Source organism: Nipponia nippon, unplaced genomic scaffold (assembly GCF_047370975.1).
Source record: "Nipponia nippon isolate SJK-2023a ecotype South Korea unplaced genomic scaffold, ASM4737097v1 scaffold_28, whole genome shotgun sequence".
In the NCBI taxonomy this organism is placed as follows: domain Eukaryota; kingdom Metazoa; phylum Chordata; class Aves; order Pelecaniformes; family Threskiornithidae; genus Nipponia; species Nipponia nippon.
In genome coordinates, this window is record NW_028262345.1 from 1001096 (window position 1) to 1016521 (window position 15426).

Here is a 15426-nt window from a genome sequence, read left to right on the forward strand (position 1 = left end):
TCTGGCCGCTGATGATATAATTCTGCGCATTAAAGCAAGGGTTGTCTTCGTCCCTTTGCTCGAAGACTGATCTGACCCTGTTGTTCTCAAGTCCAAAGGAGAAGCCAAAAGGGGAAAAAACATTTTAGATGCCAAAGCTTATTACATTAAAATGCACATGCTAAAAAACTTCCAGAGCCCTTCAGGATTATTAGCGCTCTGAGGTCAGCGGTTGTGTTGAGCAGCCAACAAATAAAGGATCATTTTAGGAGCAGCAATTCTTTGGTATTTATTCCTGAGCAGGTCCGCCGGCACCCCACTGATGCACCCCGACTGCTGAATTGTCTCAATCTTGGGCTTTTCACCCTTTTTGAGGACAAAGTCATGATTTCCTATAGGAAGTTCACTTTTTTTCCTACCAGTGCTCGCTGAGCATCTGAGGACTAGAGGCTGAAGAGAATCTGCATGGAAAAATGACCTGGGAACGAGACCGGCCCGGTGCCTTTGGCACTGGGGGTGCACAGGGTGCAATGGGGCCATCTGCTCCCTGCCCGATGCACAGCCCGTTGAGTTACCCTGGCGTCACTCCAGCCCAAGGAGGAACAGAAATAGCTTAAAGTCTGCGCTTTGAACACCCGTATCAGTCAATTAATTCTTTTCTGATCCATTTTCACTATGCCTGCACTTCCTTTTACATCATTACTCATAATTAGGGATCCAAATATTCCCCCGGAATACACCTACGCTTGGTCTAAATTAAGCAAAGAAAGGGTTAGCTACGTGCTCCAGGTCAGTGCTGAGTTCAGTTCCTGGAGCTCCTCCTCTCTTCTTGGGTTTTTTTTTCCTTCCACAATCGCTTTCTCTCACTTTTTGAGCCTGACCCCATCCATACACATTGTCTTTGTGACAGGGAAAAAAAAAAAAAGTAATGATATGTGCCATCGCAAATTAAATACAGCCTAAAGTAGAAGTTTGGGAGAAAGTGCTGACTTTGTAACACGAGGGACTGTGTCTCCAGCTGGTTCAAAACATCTTGTTCATTTATCTTCCAATTAATTAGAAGTTTTTGCTAGTCTATATTCAAGAGGATTCTCCCGGTTATGAGCTACGCAGCTGAGATCACGAGAAAGCAGAGCACTCTGTATCTCAGCTCAGCAAACCACAAGCTGCCATCCAGAGACAGCTCCTGGGCTCAAGCCTAGAGCTCCAGAATAAAATAATACAAAATCATCAAAAAGCATGATATCCCATGTCCTAGCTTTAAAAAATCCTGCAGGTTTGGGAACGCAAAATACAACCTATTGCTTTAGGTTCATCCTGAAACGAATCCTCACTTTTTGCTTTTAACCTTTGCTTTAGTCCCCATGGGATGCTCCCTCTGCTCCCCAGCCTTCTGCACCCTGTTGATCTTCTTATGTTTTTCATGTTTAATGTTAACATCTCCTGGGAGCTGGCTCAGAGCATTTCAGTCCTGCAGGATCTCACCACTGACCTCAGGTATTGCTTTGTACAAGCCCGGGTCTCTACTCCGAACCCTTTTCCCTTCATTTCTGTCTGCAGGTTCTCTGTATTCTTTAACCCAGATGGCTTTGCCCTGTCAAAAACATTAACTGTCATAACTACTAAAGGCAGCTGCTCAATTGGTCAGGTTTGGACCTGTTCCTCTTTCCAAAAGGAAAGAATGAAGCAGTGCACGGGCTTTCAAATCCACCCTGATTTGCCAAAAATACTTTCGCACCAAACATGTGCTTTGCACAGGAGTTCACTATCTGCCAGAGAATCATTCTGGCAAGGTTTTTTTTTTAAAAAAAAAGTGTTAAAATCCCAGGAAAACTGTAATTCTTCCTATTGCAGAGCATGCTGATTCCTATCCTGAGGTCAGATGCGTGTTAAGCTAAATGCATAGACGGTCATGTAAAGCCATAACCTCCCTTTGAAATCTATAAGCCACCTGGAGAGCACAGAGTCAGGGTGCTGTGCGAGGTTGCTCAGTGGAACAAGGCAGGACAAGCAGGAATTTTCCTGCACAGGTGGGTTTTCGGCACCAGCGGACCTGTTTAGGATCTCAGGAGGTGGCTTTGATTGCCAGGTTTGTTCGGACCTACCCTTGCTTCGCTGCTGCACCATCACAGGCTGCAGGCAGATGGCTCTGGTATCCATCCATCCATCCGTCCATCTCAAAGCCCTTTTCCTTTTTATTTTCTCAGGTGTTCAAAGAGGTGGTCTATTTTTGAGGATGGCGGTAAGTAGCATCTCTCTTCAGGTGCAGTTACAACAGGAAACAGGAGTTACACACACAGATGTGAGATATATCTATCTATCTATCTCACTTAATGAATACACGGTGTGCACACATGTGGGTGTGTTTTATGGCTCATTTCCCAGCCCTCCTAGCCCAAAGACTAAAGCATAAGTCTTCAAAACCTCAACTCAGCAGGTATTTTGGGGACTTGAATAATCAGAGTCCCGTTTTTAAGGATCCGGTAACTTTTATAACCAGGACATGAAGCAGCTGAAGCTTTGCACAAGCTGGTGGAGTCATAACCTCCCCTGCAGAGGCAAAACCGCCAAAGGCTCAGCTGCTAATCCCAAATGCACGCAGGGAAAGCCTTTTCACCACATCCCTCCACGTGGTCTGCGAGGTGCCCAAGTCTGGTTGAAAGTTAATGTAGTGACAGCTTAGAGAAGTTGAAGAGCCACGAGCCGGCTGACTTCTTCTTTCCCTCCCTGTGCGTCCTCCAGGACATGTCGACACCTCTGGTTCTGCTGAAATGGGATAATCCCATCTTTTGGGTCCCACCAAGGATGGGAGGAGATGGTTATGAAGCAAGAGGGGGCTTCCCCTTTGTTCTTTATTGCCATTTTCTGCAAATTTTATTTATTTGGTTATTTTGGCAAGGCCCCAGGTGGGGAATGAGTTGCTGGAAGAACCGATGCCAAAATGCATGTTGCATCGGTGGGCATGGCCTCGCTTTCCTGGGGCTCTGTCTGGTTTGAGTCTATTTTCCTGCCATGAAAGCCAAACTCGAGCAAGCAGAGTTCGGAAAAGCATTTAAAAGAGTCACGGGTGAAAGAGTTGGAAAATGCTTTAATTGTCTTTTGAAATTGCCTTTAAATTGCCATCGAGCGATCTTCTCCAAGGTATCCTTCCCATTAGCCAAATTCATTAGAAAATTAACCTCTGCACCCCCACTAGCTTTTTGCCCTTGCCCCTTTCCTCCCTTTGCCGTGCTCAGTCCCCATTAAAATTAGAAAAGAAAAATGCAGAAGGCAGGAACGAAGGAAGGAACAAGAGTAAGGAAGAAATGAAATCTCCAAAAAGACAGGGGTGACTTAAAATCTGAGCAATTAATCAATTCTCATAGCCGTCTTCAGGATATTTTTATATTCCTGAGCCCTTGCTGGTGTCTGCTGTTGTCTGACTGCATTTTCTTGATTTCATGGATGAAAATAGTACTTCTTTCCATCAGTTATGGCTCACAGACCTGGGGAGGTTTCTTACTCTGCTCAAGGAGATAATAAACTTGGGAGTAAATTGGGAAGTTTCTGTGTTTCAGCACAGCTTGCCAAGTTTTTTCCATGTTTTTGCTTTCTTGTTATTTTTCTCCATAGCTGCACAGGCATGAAATTCTGTCACTCGAAGGGGTTTTCATCCTTCTTCCATCTCTGGGCATCACTGCAGTCCAAGAACTGCAAGCATCTCCTTTGCTTTTCAAACATTTGGGGGGATCCAACCTTTTCTTCCTCTCCCAAAGCCTATGGGAGGTAAACAGAGCATCTACTGGGAGCAACACCCTGCTGGGGAGGAGAAGCATCACAAGCTCCCGGATTAGATGTCAGCAAGAGGTCAAACTCGGGTGTCTTTTGAGGTCTCTGCACCAAAGCAGCTTTGCTCAGTCCATCCAGGAAAACAGCTCTGCCCATACACCAACGATGCCAGGCAGAGCCTTGCTGTGCCGAGCCTTTTCTGTTTTCCTACAGCAGCCTGGCCTCGATTTTTATACGGTGTTTTCCTTCAAAGAAACAAGGAAAAACCAAAAGATCTTCAGTTTTTGCCAAAATCTCCACCGATGACAAGGCAAACTAATTTGCCTGGAAATAACTGTTATTTCTTAATGTTGTGGAATCAAGAGAGAACAGGCTCTTTTGAGAAAAATTTCCCCTTCTCCCTGACGTGCCAGGTCCTACAGCAGCTGCTGAGGATACAGGGGAGAAGGTGGTCAAGGACAGGAATTAAGCAACTATTCCAAACTAGTAAGGAAGGTGCTGATAGATAACCATAAAGACAAAGTGAGTTAGAAGTGGGTCAGGGCAAGAAGTAGTTTCTCTCCCGGTAACAAATGTGTCTGGCCTGTTTCCCTGATGAGCTCATGTATCTGAAAATATCCTTGCTTTAATGTTTTGCAGACCTCAGGTATATTATCATAGCCTGAGCCTGAACCTTCCAGGGAAACCACATTGAGGAGGGAGGTGGGAAGCATCCACGCAGTGGTGGGATGCTCACAGCAGTGGGATAGGAATGCCTGCAGCAGTGGGATTGGGATGTCCATGGTGGTGGGATGGAGATGCCCATGGTGGTGGGATGAGCACAGCCAGTGGGCCATGGACCAAGAGGTGGCGCTGACAGACTGCTGTCCAGCAAAAATCAGATTATTGGCTCCGGCAGCAGAGGAAAGCAGGCACATACCCAAGGCAGACGTATTTTTCTCTCTTATCTCCATGCGCTCAGGCTGGACGAGGCATTCTCAGGCACTAATCTTGTGTCTGTCCTGCACAGAGTCCCTGAGGAGACAGGGGAGCTGCTGGGGTTAGGAGCAACACACGGCATGTGGCACTCATCTTCCAGGTCTGAAGGCCATGGTCAAAGGCAGCTCTAATTAAATTAAATGGAAGGAACTGTATTTTTCTGGTAAAGAAAACATGATTACTTCACTGAACAGGAGACTTGGGGGGGTTTAAGAAAAGATGAAAAATGCTTGCTGTACAGAGGAGGGAATGCAGACTATTTCTTTGCCCATCTTGACCCATTTTTTGTTTCTCCTTTGGGGTGCCGCAGGAGGCAGAGGCTTATGGAGGGGCAAAGCCCTCAGCAAGCCTTTGACATCAGGAGTCACTTTTGGCCAGGCATGTTATGCAGCTCCCAGGGGTTTCACAGCCACATCTGCAGTGCACTCGAAGAAAAAGCACTTTTTTACAGAGAAAAACCAAAAAACTACCCTAGGCACTTCTGATAAGCAGGTGGCTGCAGGTAAAAACCAGCCCAGCGCACTTCGTCTCCCTTTTCCTCAACATCTTAAAGCATTTCTGGTACTAGATATGAGTCACTGGAAATCCCCACTGTCTAGCGATGCTCTTCCTCCGGGGTTCTTCTTTCAAACACCATTTGATGCTACTTTGAGCACCACACCGCAGAGTCCGTACTTAGTCTTTCCGGTACCACAGTGCACTAAAGTTTGGGTAATAAGAGGAAGACAGGTAAAGAGGGCACCTATTTTAGGCAGCAAGCACAGGTACTGCTGATGGGCAGGTTTGCAAAGAGCCCATCTTCTAGAGAACATTGCTCACATCTGCGTGGTTTGGATATTAATAGCCCAAGCTGTGTTTGCAGTTAGGAACTACTTATATCTTTCCTCAGGAGCCAACATGGGAGAAAGTGGTGGATGTGTTTCACACGGGCATCTGGACAGGGTTAAGATCCCCAGGGCTTCCCCAGGTTTGGAAGAGATCAGAGGCTGAGCTGGAAACAGGAGGCTCACATGGCACCATGCAGCAATATGCCAGCTATCTCCAGATGGAAAGGGTAAAGCGTGGGGTCTCCTGCTTCCTTGGGTTATACGTTGCCATGGAAAAACACAACTGCCACAAGAAGGTGTATTTCTAGCAAAAGGTCTGCAGCTCCCCTGTTGAAATCAATAGGGTCAAGCACCAGGGTCAATCAACAGGGTCAAGCACCAGGGTCAATCAATAGGGTCAAGCAGTGTAAATCCATCAGTGAAACATCCATTTTGTATTTGAGTCTGAATTCTCACTGTTGATGGGTAAAAGTTAAAGAGTCAAAGACATCAGAAAGATGATTGAGAAGGGAAAATCCCAGACTAATGTGTCTGTGTGGCAAACAGTCGGAAACAAGTACTCCTTTGCATCAAAGATCTTGAGGAATGTGAAAGTTAGAGGTAATTTAGGCTTGGAGAAAGCAGTAGCAAATTCATCTTGTGTATGGAGCAGAAAAACCAAATGCTGCTGGTGCCACATCCATAAAAGCAGATAGCAACTCAAGAAACCCCTTGATCAGGAGGGAAACGCAGCCCCAGACTCCCAGAAAAGCCTACGGAAGGGGAAATTCAAGTGACAGTCAGGCTCAGTGGCCATTTGTAGCTTTGAGGGCTCGATTTTGCAACCCCTGTGCTTTTTTCTGACCCAGCAGTGCTGGCTTCTGTGTATCCTGGCCCAACTCCAAGAGATTTTTGCTTAAAGAAAGTGAAAGTTCCCACTGGATGACCAGACCAACTTGGGCAAGAGGGTTGCCTCAGACGGGTGGGGAGGACAATTCCCAGCCATGGAGCTTGGATGATTATTTGGGGATGGTGGGTAGCTTAAGTTAACTTTTTCCATAGCAACATAGTGACTTAAGATCCTGGACGGGCATGATTTAAGCAGTACAAGAGAAGAGGTGATCCAAGAGAAGGTAGAGAACGGTTTGCACAGCTTGTACAACCCTTGTGAGCCCTTGGGGTGGGAATAAGCTTCCAGGCACATCGGTGGGCAAAGGGGCCACACTGGTAAGGCACAGGGAGAAAAAGAGACCACACCATCAGATGCTAAGATTAACCGTATTGTTATTCTGGAACCGAGACTAAAACTCAGCTTCAGGACAGACGTTAGCAGTAACTGTAGACTCTCCTTACCTTACATCAGCCTAATGGGTACAAATCTGCCAGTTAAGGGCCAGTTAAGAACCAATTAAGGTTCATCTTTAAATACGTTCTCCCAACTCAGCAGTGCTTGCGTGCATTGAACTATTAGCAATAGGGTCTTTGGTCAAGGTTGTTGTCCCTTTCATCTACGGATCTCAAAGCACATGATGAAACTCCACTGCTTTTCTCTGTGGTAGGTAAAGGCTATAATGTTATTTTAATATCATGAACCTAATTTATAAGGATAAATTACAGTGGGAGATAAAGAGCACATGGACCCATGTGGATAAAAATAAAAATCCATATTGCCCCATTATCTGGCATTGGTTAAGCTTCTGCTTGTATAAGTTTTTTTGGCTAATTTCTCTCTCTTTTTTTTTAATGAAATGCTATTTATTTATAGCTAAACGCCAACTTTGAAGCCAGAGCCAAGCATTTGGGGAGCTGCTCAGATAGGGCTCTTGAAAAGGAGAATTATGTCTGTTTCAGATGTTTTCAGAAGTTATTGTTTAAAGGCAGTGAGAACTATGACATTTCTCCCAACGAGCTCACCCTCCCCTCAGCATTTCTAGAGGACACAGGCAAAGCAGATGTCTCCAGAGCTGGGAGAAGAAGTGGTGACAAGTGTGTGGGGCAGCAAAGGCATCGGGGAGGGGATCAGATGAAAGAGGGTTTTAGACAGGAAGCCTCAAAAGACCAACCTTGGTGTAAAGTGCTCCCTGATGCCCCACGGGAACCTCATCCTGCTGCTCACCAGGGTATGGGGCATGAGCATGTGAGATGCTTGGAGGTGGCCAGGAGATGTTTCACTATCCCCCAAAAGCCATCATTCCAGTGGTCAAGAAGAAGCTGGCCACCTTCTACAGTGTACCATGGTCTCCCTTGGTGGGCTTCAAGCTCATGAGCTTCCTGCAAGCCAAAATAAAGTTCTCATCAGGCCAAGCCACAAGGGAGGAGAGTCATCCTACAGCCTTCTGGCACCATTGGATGGACTGTGCTACATTTTCAGAAGGCTTTTTTTTACTCAATTTGGACACTTCTCTTTGCAATGCAAAGCTTTTCACCACTTCTTCCAGGTGATCACTCAAGACTTCAAGCAAAACCCAAGACTGATTGCAGCACATGCTGTCCCAGGGAAACCCAGGGCTGCAGGCCCTCGTTGGGAGCCGCTTCGCTTCCCTGGTGCAGGAGCTCACCCCATCTCAGTGAGCTTTGGGCTTACAAGCAGCAACAGGGCGCCTATTTCTGGCCACTTCTCCAATAATAAGACCCTATGAAGGGCCATTTGCTAGGGACGGCCGGATTTCGACTACGATACGAGGGGATTATAGAAACGCTCGATTTTCCCGTGACTCCTGCTTTGGTGTCCGAATGACATCATGCCCTCCCGACTGGCAATAAGACAGAGAGTCTTTGATAGCGTGGAGAGGGGGACTCTGGCCCCCTGCCAAAGACGATTACGAGCGGCACATACCTTCAGCGCATCGCATTCGCCGAGCAATTCCTGGAGGGTGATATAACTTCCTCCAGGCGAGTGAGGCTCGTGCGGAGCTGTAATTGAGACAAACCGGGGCTCTATCTCGGAGAACAGCAGTTGTCTGAGGGAGGAAAGGGGGGAAGACAGCAGGATGCGTCCTCCCAGCTGTGTGTGTGGAACAGCTTGGACAGATTGGACATTATTAAGAATCTCCTGGGTAATGAGGAGTTTTGCTGCCTGTTTATGAACTCCCCATCCTTAACCTATTCCCCGCTGCCCCTACAAGTACAAAAACAAATCCCATGGTAGGTTTTCCCCAAAAGCTTTAGAGAAGAGCACCCCTTTGGCCAACTAAGTCCTTGCAGAGGTATAGGCAAATGTCCTGTAATTGTACCACTGTCCTCCAACCCCATTGCTTTCAGGTTATTTGGGTGCCTGGGCCTGGAAATCGGCAGTTCAGGCTCTCTGAATCAGCAAGACTGCTCTGGAGGAATGCAATTATAACAGAAAATTGGAGCAAACAATGCACTGCCCCACGTACTGTCATTTCCTTGGGGTTTCTGCATAGTAGCATCAACCTCAGGACAAAACTGGTCCAGACAGTTTGTAATATTTGACCTGATAACATTGTATCCCCTGTGCCTACCTTCCCATCAGTGGTCCCTACTCATTTAGGTTAAAGACATCACCTAAGCATCCCTGGAGCAATTTTCCCCAGTCTGCCGCTAGCACAGAAATGCCCACTTCTTTGGGATTTGCTAAAAGCCTTTAAAAACCAACACAGGAGGAAAGCAGCATACTGGGCACGGGAGAAGTGCCTCAGCAGTTGCTTTAAGGTGAGGTTTCAAAATTGCTCAAGCCAGGAATACACTCTAGGAGACCACCCACATCTGCAACAACTAATTTCAAGAACAGGAAGGGATAGATTGAGTTTCCCCACTACAGGTCCTTCTCCTGTCTCTCTTTTGGAGCAGACAAGATGCCCAAGCTCAGCAGCCTGCCCTGGCCCTGCTCCTTTTGCAGGGCAGCATCCTTCAGCAGCCACCCCTAATTCTGCTTCTCAGCCTTTGTAGATTAGAGCAGAGTCCCTTACAAGGCAGAGCCTGGTACAGCATTTCCTAAAGCAAGAAACGCTCTCCAAAAGAGCATAGCATCCCCTTTTAGCCCTTCCTGAAAGCACTTCTCCTCCCAAATCTTCCTTACAGAGGGAAAGGGTGATATCTGCCTTATATAGACCCACACCACCCATTCCCAGCACCTGTGGAGATTGTGCTCAACATCCCTCACCTGGGTGTTATAAATACTGATGGTTACAGGGATGCTTTTATTTTGTGAAACAACACAGGGAAAAGTTTCAAAACTGGAGCTGCAGTGTTTGTAAACAGTGCATTCAGTGAAGCACACCAAAATCCCAGCTTTTTGTCCCGGAGCCACGATGCCACATTGGGCAAAGGGAGGAACAGAGGGATTCGGTCCGTTTGAAGTGCAAATCTCAGCTCACCCTTCACTCCGGAGCCATTAGCAATGTGTCTATAAGACTCTAAGATCTCCAGTTATCCCCCTGGAAATCTGAAAGCTATTAGCACGCTCGAGAAAGGGAGGTAAATGAAAATGTGTTTGCCAGTTTCACCAGATGTGAGGCCAGTGTCATGGACAGATTTTATTATTCTATAAATACCAGGGGCAGAAGGTTGTTATTAGCCACTCAGTAATTAATACAATGTGCAATGGCCTCAGACATGGCCCACCACTTAATGTCCAATTAATAGCGTGCTGCCCTCCTGAGCATGTGTTAAACTCCCCAGATGTTGCACAAAGTCGGAAGAAATGTAGGCATCAGGCAGAAGTATCCCCGAAAGAAATCCTGAGCTCAGAAGACAAGTTGATCAGAAAACAGATGATGTTAAATATTGCAGACATCAAAGCCTGCATGAGCACATTTCTGCACATATTCAAGGCGCATGCAAAGAATGCCTAATGCAAACTCACAAACCAGATATCTATGTATTAAAAGGCGGCTAAGTGAACAAATCCCAGATTTGCAGTTACCCGCTGCATGCTAATAAGCTGCTTTCATGCACTATTAGCATAGCAGAGAGCCCCAGAACATCTGCACATCCAAGGACACTGCCTTCCTCTGCAGAAAGTCCCTGCTCTCTGCAGCACAAGATGTGAAAATGTTCTGCTAACTTTTATTGATGCTGTTGAAAAAGCATTGAAACCATTTTATTAATGGATGCTCTTGCTCCTCTTCCAGCAAGCTAGAAATATCTGAGGCTGGATATTTGGAACGGTGCTCCATAAAGTAAGGATTGATGGATTTCCAAAGCAAGCCAAGGAGTTATTTGAGCTGTGGGCCTTTTGGATGCTAATGCAAAGGTGGATGGGATGATGCTAAACCCCTGATGAACAGGGTTAATGCAGGGGTGGGTCAGGGAGCTTATGAGTGGTATGTGGAGGGAAGCAGCTCAAATGGGCTATCATGGAAAAATGGGTAAATATCTGGCCCTGATATGGGAAATCAGGAGCTTTAAGTACGGGCTACGTGGATGGTGATAAATTTAATATGCATTCGGTTTGCCTGCAACAGCAAGGATGAGACTCAGTACCCCAGCACATCACCTCCTGTCTTGTATTATTGTATCCTTGAAGCTATCATGATCAACAAGATTTATTTCAGGAAAACTAGGTGTTATTTTTATTGCAGCCACATAATGCCAGGGCATCCAAGTGCCTGTGAGACCTGGTGTGTCCTGGCTGAATTGCCAGTGCCCATGAGGGATTTGCTCCTCTGCTCATTGATTAAAATCATTAACAACATCTCCTGAGGATAGCTATGATCCATCACTGGTCATCTGCACAGCTTAACTCACTGAGCTGGGGTTTGTGGAGCTCCAGTCTTTCCCTGAGCAGCCTCAAGCATCACTGCTGGGATAGCTGGACAGGATGGGAGCTCCCAGCCTGACAGCAGAGCAAGCAAACAGCAAAACTGCTGCTGCCGCTGTTTTCCAACCCAGTGCATGATAAATGTGAGCACATACACCTATGGAATCCAAACTAACTTTGGAAAGGGACTGGCTGTGCTGGCTGGGTGCCTCTGCCCTGACCCGCCTGCGTGTCCCCGGCTGGAGGGAGTACCACCTAGCACCAGCGCCACTTGGCAAACCTCTCTACTCATCCTCATCAACAAGCTCTGGCTTTTTTAACCCTGCAAAGGCTCTTGTCTGGATTCCCACCGGCAAATTTTGATCAGGTACTTCAGGACAGCTCCCCAATGGATGCTCATTGCAGGAGGGAGCAGCCAAGGCTTGGTATGTGCCTGATATTGCCCCCTTTAAGCTTGGCCTGAAGTGCAAATATATCCCTAAAGCTGGTGGCTTAGAGCTTAGTCCTAACCATGTTATCCAAGTCTCTTGCCTAAGCAACCTCCAGCTTTTTACATTACCTGCATCTTCCACAGATCCTCTGCAAAGATCAGCTCAGGATGATTTAACGTCAATTAAGAGCAAGGAAAGAGCACAGGGGGGCTTCTGATGGTTTGTAGCAAAGAGGCTATAAAATCACTAGCCTTGGAGGCACAAAAACCATGCACGGCCAATGGCTTGCAGGTTGAGCAACCCACCGTGATGGCTTTTTGGCTCCAGCCTCCTGGTGCCGAGGTGTGAGAGAGAATAAGTTGCAATGCAACTAGCTCAAGTGATTTATTTTATTGCATGTGTGGAAAAGAGTCTTGGCGCTTCAAGAAGAGGTCACTGCCAACTTCAGACTAGCCAGGCTATACCCTGGTGTAAAATGAAATGGATGAACAGGAACATTTTTCCATAATCACAGAGTGAGAGATGCAAACGATACTCCTCAAACATCCATCTCTAATTCCCTGACCTTTGAGCAGTCTGGCAGCTGGCCCCTGAGATGAGTAGAGGTGATAAAATTGCTTGCCAAGCCCTTGTTTCCCAGCTCCATCTGGACTATCCAGCAGCAAGCACTTACATCCTCCCCAAGGATGTGCAAGGGCCATTTCCAAGCCATTCCCATATACTGCATCAAGGACACGCTGGGTGACACCTCTTGGGTAGGGCCAAGGCAGGTGCCACCACCTTGACTACCCATAGCCTGGGATGGAGGCAGGCTAAAGCACCCTGTGTGAGCCACGTGCTGAAGCATTCACTGCATCTTTCCTGCCTTGCTGGACACTCAGCTTTTCTGAAAAGAAAATTGAAAAGAAAATTTTGGGTCTACGGAAAGCTTTAGCTCTGAACCTAGAAATCCTAAAGCTCCTAAACTTGTAAAGGTTATAAAATGTCTGACAGAAGAGACCATCTGGGTCATCAAGGGGTTTCTTCTTTCCCATATGTCATTTTCTCAAGGATATGGGTATAAAACCTGCAAATGCCATATAAGAGGGCAGGATCCAGCCCTCGGTGCCAAGAACTAGCACGCAAGTGGCTACCGGATGGCATTGCCACCCCCTTAACAACCTGCTGCAGGGACCCACTTGCTGCACCCAGCGTGGAGCCCTCATGTCACCCCACTGCTCTCCCTACACGGCCCATCTCGAGTGGCTTCAGGGCTTTGACACGGTGTTAATGTGGGCCAGACGCCAGCGGGCACTTTCCCTTCTCTTTTTCTGGCAAGACTTGTCCGTCTCCCTGGCCGCAGGGCTGAGAGCAGCATAAGGATTCTGCAAGCGGAGCAGACCTTGGAGGAGGATGGCGTTGGGATGCGGCGAGGTTATCTCTTTAACAGGTTTCTCCTGTCCTCTGAACATATGTGCAGTAACACATCTCTGGAAAATATGTGAGTGGGTGAGTTTGGACTCGACTCTCTCCCAGATGGGACATTACACAGCCCACATCACAAAACCGTCAGCCGCGGTTTGACAGAGCTGCCAGCACCCCCCATCCCTTTATCAGAGGCCCAGAAATGTCCATATGATCGCTCCTCTCCCCCAAACCTCCTTTTTGCTCTCATTTGCAAGCAGGAAACATGTTGGCAAAAGGGTTTGGCCCAAGAGAAGGAAAAAAAAAAAATAGAAGGAGAAATGGGAGGGAAGAACAAAGGTTCAAAAGGAGAACATGGAAGAGATGAGATATGGGGTTGCCTGGAGGAGTGCAATATTGCTGAGCCCACTGCATCAAAGCTGGCACCCCTAAAGGGCACAGATACCTATGCTCATGTCCCCAGGGCACCCAAAACCAGCTGGTTTTGCCCCATTTTCCGACAGCAGCTTTGCACTTCTGTGGCAGGGTTGCTTCACAGCATCCTCCTGGTCCCCTCCTGTTGCTCCTACAGCACAGGTAGATGCTCACAGGTTGCACAGCCCCGACAAGTTATAACAGCATCTCTAAGACAGAGACGACTTATGGCTTTACGCAGTGCCTAACCCACGCTTTTTAGGGCTGTTGCTTAATACTAAGCACTCTGAAGACTAAATCCATTTGCATCTGCGAAGGAGGAAGGTTTTGCTAAGACCGAAGTGACATCTGAATTCAACAGCCCACAGCTGGGACGCATTTCACCAGCTCCAGAGATTGTTCTAGTGTAAAGAGCTATTTCCCTGCAAACAACCGAGCGTAATTCTTAGGAAAACCATCTGAGCCCTTGGCCTTAGCTCAAAACACATTAGAAAATCAAAAGCATTTATTTTATCCAATTTTTCTCCCGAGCTTTGTTCAATACTATCCAGAACAAGTAGGCTTAATAGACTTTGTTTTGTGACTGCAGACACCTTTCATAGCTTTGCTTTTTCATCACGTGTGAACTTAGATATTCATCATCTGAAATCCGGTTAGCAATGTGTTCTCCTTCCCTAGTCCTATATTTGCATTTTGTCCACTGTTTCTTAATGAATTTAGTATGTCAGGGCTTATAAATCATTAAATTCATTAACTGTCAGCATCCCATTTTACCACCAAAAATCTCAAAGAAGTGCCATAGAGGCATTTAAAACCTAGCAGGGATGGTGCTGTAGGGTTTGCTGTATTCGTAAGGTGCTCAAATTTGCTGAAATATAGCAGATTTTAGGGAGGGTGCTGGGGTGCCGGAAGGAAACTGTTCACCATCTCAGACTGAACTTACAATTTTGATAAAATCTGGCAAAAAATGTCCAGACCAGCCATTCTTCCTCTTGCCATTTTTCCAAAAGGATGTTTGGGTGTTGGGTTTTTTTTTTTTACATTTCAAGGATGTTTTGGTCTTAAAAATGGAGCCAGCACAGCAGGGTTTACTCCTTCACCAAAAAACTCATCTTGAAAGTCAAAAGAACCATTTCCTAACTTCAGAAAACAAACTAATTTGGCACATAACACCAATTCTGTTTGCTTTGACCTGACGTGAACTTTACTTGGCTCCTTGTTGATGTTTTCACTCCTGTGGTTTGGTCCAAATCTCATGGCTGGCTGCAAACACCTCGGCCTTGGCAGCCTTGGGACCACATCTCTGACATCCAGGCTCTGAAGCGGGTGTCATGAGCACCCAGATTTAAGGTGGGTGTAGAAACTTGGCAGATTCACACCCATCCAAAGGCACTCTTGGCCTTGAATATCCCAAAGATGCTTTCAGGGTGACAGGCAGCTCCCAGGAGTAAAAGCACTGGCAGTGTTAGGTACAGCAAACCCATATTTGAGCTCTTAAAACCTGCTCTTCCCATCTCTTCTCTATTTCCTAAAAAGCAGAATTGCATTGATTTCCAAGCACTATCCCATCGCTAACTAGGACCTGCAGGTAGTAGATGCTGGTATTACTGGATTTTTCCTCCATAAACCTGAATCCCAGCAGTATCAGACGATCAACGACGCATGCAACCCAATCATGATGGGATTTTTTTTGAGACACTGAACACCTTGTCATTTCCTAAAGTGAGCAGGCTCCATTTCAACACCCATAAATCAAAAAGCCCAAGCTTTGAATTGGGCTCACCCAGATCTTTGAAGCATACTTTGGTTTGGGGTGGGGCGGTGGTTTTCTTTTTTCCCTCTCTTTCTGAAAATTATTATTTTTTAACAAACTCGCTGCCAACCAAAAGACAAATTTTCTTTGAATGTCAAAACAGGATGT

General features: G+C 46.5%; 1 long non-coding RNA gene across 1 annotated transcript; it reads right to left on the minus strand.

Annotated features, from left to right (window-relative positions):
- Window positions 1-3942: 3942 nt before the first annotated feature.
- Window positions 3943-8516, minus strand: LOC148054974 (uncharacterized). The gene is made up of 3 exons (XR_015706020.1): window positions 8368-8516; window positions 7595-7802; window positions 3943-3992 (listed from the first exon to the last, which is right to left on the minus strand). It is a non-coding gene; the product is annotated as an uncharacterized LOC148054974 (long non-coding RNA).
- Window positions 8517-15426: the final 6910 nt, after the last annotated feature.